At 46.1% G+C, this 4,954-nt stretch overlaps 1 protein-coding gene across 1 annotated transcript in view; it reads right to left on the reverse strand.

Annotated features, from left to right (window-relative positions):
* PIGK (phosphatidylinositol glycan anchor biosynthesis class K) overlaps positions 1 to 4,954 on the reverse strand; it is a 102,490-nt gene that overhangs the window by 86,529 nt on the left and 11,007 nt on the right. The window lies entirely within an intron of this gene.

Below are 4,954 nucleotides of genomic sequence, written 5' to 3' on the forward strand. Positions count from 1 at the left end.
TGACGGGTAGGGTGCGCATTGAGGAACCTGGCCTTGGGGCAGCAGAGAGAGTAAATCCGGCCCTGCATAGAGGTCAATGACAAGGACAATGCATTGTTATAGGTTACCGTGCGATGCAACGCCCATGAGATGGCTAGGTGCACTGGGGTGCCATTGAGGCATAACATTGCAACAGGCGACCTCATGCATCACAAGCGCTTCTACATTGCAGATATGTGAACGAGGGATTGCCCTTCCCCACCCTACCCAAAACTTGAAAAAAAAGAAAAAAAGTTTTGCTTAGAAATGCACAACTATTAATAATTTTCATTATAGGGGGCATGGCCACAACCAGAATACACTGTGGTCATTTTGATTGCCATTAACAGATTCCAGGAACCCAACTGGGGCCTCATTTGGTGCACACTATTTGATAGAATATGAAAGTGTGATAATAAACCAGTATAAAAAAAAAAGTGCACGACTATTCTGGAAGCGGCCTGTACATACACCATTGCAATGACTTACATATACAGGAAACCTACAGTGTTTTGTACGAGGCTGCTACTTTAGGGTTCTCAGTTGAAGGAGAAGTATTGGGAGAGTAAGGTGTCCTCTTCCTAATACTTAGAAATGGTTTGAGGTTCGATATAAGCACATGGTAAATCCCAAAGTTGTATAAAGTATTCAAGAATCAGCTTCCTTTGACCACATTCTGTCCAGTACAACAGTGGTTTCCAATTTGCACGCTGAACTAAGTAGAGCCCCAGGGATATTGCCTTCTGTCTCATATCTGCCCACACATGCTTGCCCGCTGCAAGTGTACTGTGCCTAATAAGGTCAAAGAATTGGGACACAAAATGGGACTGGAGTCCATAACGGAGGATGTCTTTCTACTTCTCAAGTCGCAGCTTATCAAGAGAAGAGGAGCAGACTGAATGGACAGCAAGAAGTTGGCCACTGAAGGTCTGTGTTCAGGCCAACCACATCACCATGATAAACTTCTACCTGCAACTTTAATCAAATGGACACTAAGGTAGGTCTCTCTGCAGATACACTTACCACTCTAAGCAGAAGCATAAAGCTGAACTCCAGACATGAAAACATTCATTAAAAATTATTTTTCAATAACCACAAAGGATATAAATCCACTTTGTGTGCACCAAATGCCTTTGCAAACTCAAAAAGTAGTGATGACATCACCACTGGGCTGTACATCATAGCCTGTGCAGAGAGCAGAGCTGTGGGATGGACCCAGCAGGCTCCACCCACTACACGAGGGGGCGGAGACAATACCAGTCACCCTGCACAAGGAGAGAGCAGCAGTGACCTGTCTTTATTACAGGAGTGGGCAGAGACAAGACCAGTCACCCTGCACAAGGAGAGAGCTGCAGTGACCGGTCTTTATTACAGGAGGGAACGGAGACAAGACCAGTCACCCTGCACAAGGAAAGAGCAGCAGTGACCGGTCTTTATTACAGGAGTGGGCAGAGACAAGGCCAGTCACCCTGCACAAGGAGAGAGAGCAACATTGACCTGTCTTTATTACAGCAGGGGACGGAGACAAGACCAGTCTCCCTGCACAAAGAGAGAGCAGCAGTGACTGGACTTTATTACAGGAAGCTCCTGTACAGTGTCACAAATCTGGAAAAAATACACAAAGCTCACCAGGATTTATGTAAGAATACACATACAGTAGCTCTTATATTTATTTGCTTATTCCAGAGTTCAGCGTAAATCGATTATATTTCCTGCAGAACGCCAAATACATACATTATTAATACATACATTATTAATACATACATTATTAATACATACATTTTAAATGAAAGATAAATTGGAGTCATTTTGGTGTTAATTGCTTTACTGTAATTAACATCTGCCTTCAAAAAAAGAAAAAAATTATCCTGGTTACAAGATCACACCAAGACAAGCTTCAAAGCCCTTCTATATTTCAGCAGCTGAACAACATGCCACCTCTTCATGTTGCTGGGAGACCTGTAACTCCAATTAAACCACAATTAAGTCATAATTGTTTGGTTTGTAACACATAATGCAGGAAATTGACCAACAACCCATAAACAAAGCCTTAATAAGGGAAGAGAATGAAGTTGATGATGATGATAAATGTCTCAAGTGGGATTTTGGGTGGCCATGAAAGTAAAATACGGGTAAAGGGTTTAAACCCAACTGCACGCTTTAATGCATTCTCCGCGTGCATGTTAAAGATTTGCGGCTTATGTTCTGTACTAACATGCATTGCTGTATATTTCTGCTGTTTCCAAGGATACCGCAAGTACTTCATGAAAACTCACATTGTTCATCTACTTTGCTGTGGTTTATGCAATATAAAAACGAGAATAAAACAATTGAGAAAGTGAGGTGAGAAATATATTAATTCCCTTCATGGTTCAGTCTTTCTATCTGGCCTTTCTAGCTACCTGCTAGCAATGGCAGCTCCCATAAATCTTCCCTTTAAAGCCTATATCTGGAAAGCAGGGCTAATCCGACACTGCAAGGGTTAACTGCTTGTTATTGTCTAGGAGGATTCTGTAAAGCACTTTTACTTACCTGATCCCTGCTCCCTCTGGCTCCAAAACCCATCCCTGCAGCCTCTTCTCCCCTCTGGTGGTCATAGGGCAGCTGATGTTACCGTGTCTAATGCAGGTCCATAGATCTGTATTAGATGTGAGGATGCTGAAGGACAGTCCCAGAGCCGGAGCGCAGGAGGGGTAAGCACCAACAACCGGAGGTGTGGGAATCAGGTAGCATTATAATAAAAAGCATTATAATAAAAGTGAGCACTATATCACCAGCAACTGCAGCACAATTCATAAGACGGAGGAATGCTGTAGTGTAGAATGAGTGAACCTTTTGAGCGGATCTCAATCAGTATCATGGAGAAGGAGCGGAAGAACTCTATCATTCCTGATCCATCGAGAGCCAGATTCAAAGATCCAAAGGAGCGAAAGAAACAAATCATTACCGAGTCTGTCTGACTCTTGAGATCCGTCTCTTGAGGTGCCCATACACTGCTCGATTCTCGTACGAGAATCGGGCAAAATCCCGCGATCGTACGAGAATCGAGCAGTGTGAACGAAGACGTGCGACCGTTTCTACTGTAAGGTCGCACGTCTTTTGTCGAACCAACATGCTCGAAAACCCGCCGAGAATCGTACGATTGTCGGCGGGTTTTTAGCCTGCTCGTTCGATAGCTGTGGAACGGGCCGGTGTGCGCACGTGCACACTGCCCGTTCTGCATTGCGGTCATCGGAAGCCCGCCCCTCAGCGGGGCGGGCTTTCAATGGTCGCAAGTACGATCTGCCCGTCCAAGGTGGGCAGATCGTACGAGCTTTCAATAAGCATACGACCATCGCAAGACAAAAGTCTTGCGGTGGTCGTAAGGTGTATGGGCACCTTTGGGCTCACAGATCCGTCTCTCACAGATGTGATTGATTGCAGGGGTGGGCAGAGCTGGCAGAAGCCTGGCTCTCACTCTAGGATTATATTACAAGAGCCGATTACACTCGTCTCACTCTCTGCTTCTACATTCCATCCACAGAGCACAGACAAGAAGAACCGCCGCTCATTTTTACTGAGCCACCGCTCATTCATTCTTCTGAGGGAGCCGCTCAATAGATCCGGATCGCTCATGAGCTACCCATTTCTAGCATTTAGTGTGACTGAGCCCTAATTAAAGCCTTTATCTAAGGCCCATTGTGTTTTGTTGTCTGATACCCAAAATCTTGACGAGGATGATTGGATGGATGCCTGGGATTATTCTTTTTCCCCATTTGATTTCTGCCAGGGACAGATTAACTCGAGATTGTCTTAAAGGAGAACTATGGGGTTAAGGCTTTTCCCCATAGTTCTCCTTAGAGTAACGGGACAGGACACAAACTAGCGTCCTCCTGTCACCCTAGGCTCAGTATGCTGCTGCTCGCGGTATACTGAGACGCCGCAGCTGAAGCGGATCCCAACAATTATGTCTGGATCCGCCCAGCTGCGTGACTGACAGCTGGCTCTGCCTATCTAGAGGCAGAGCCAGCTGTACCAGCCCCCACCCCCGTCCGTTCCGCCAGTCAGCGCTGGCGGATCGGAGCGGGGAGGGGGGAATCCAGTCCCTCCCCTGTCACGGCAGAGAGCCGTGACAGGATCAAGACGTGAGCGAACGCCGGTATGTGTTCGCTCACCTCCCGATCTACTAAGCCGACCTGTGACAGTCTCATTGTTACAGGTCGGCTACAACTATGAGGCAAGTGAAAAGCACTCACCTCATAGTTCTCCTTTAAGATCTACTTTTCAAATGACAATCTCAATGAGATATACCAACGTGTCATGCCCCTTCCCATCTGCAGCGTCTGACACATTCAGCCGCACTAGTGCCGTGGGAAGGAGCTTAGGTCAGTGAGCCGATCGCGATCTACCAGTGTTTGCTTTGCGATCGACTGGTAGATCAGGATCGACCTAATGGGCACCCCTGGCATAGAGTATAGTATACCCCTGCTTGATAGGCCACTATGTTTCGGGATAGTTTGTTTACTTGTTTTAGATGTTGTTTTCCCCTGTGGATTTTAAACATATTTTCTGGGGTTGTCACCATACTAAATGGTTTTTCATTGAGGCTATCTCTGGTCTTAGCGCTTAAAGTTCAACCGGAGATACTGGTCTGCCTCCTGGGTCTGACAGACAAAATGGCACCTACAAATGCCTCTAGAACACTATTGGAAATTCTGTTATCCTATACTAGGGAACTGATTTATTAAATTGGAAGCGGCAGAACCCATTAACTCTGGAGAATTGGTAGAATTTGGTGGATTCATGGTTTCATCTTTATAAAAATGCTTACACTCGCAGAGCTTGCCCTAACAATGCTGTCGAGATCCACCCAGCTGCGTGAGTGGCAGCGGGATCTGCCTATCTAGAGGCAGAGCCGGCTGTGCCCACCCCCTTCCCCGTCTGTTCCTTCACTCAG

This window comes from Nanorana parkeri, unplaced genomic scaffold (assembly GCF_000935625.1).
Source record: "Nanorana parkeri isolate BGI_ZX_2015 unplaced genomic scaffold, ASM93562v1 scaffold418, whole genome shotgun sequence".
In the NCBI taxonomy this organism is placed as follows: domain Eukaryota; kingdom Metazoa; phylum Chordata; class Amphibia; order Anura; family Dicroglossidae; genus Nanorana; species Nanorana parkeri.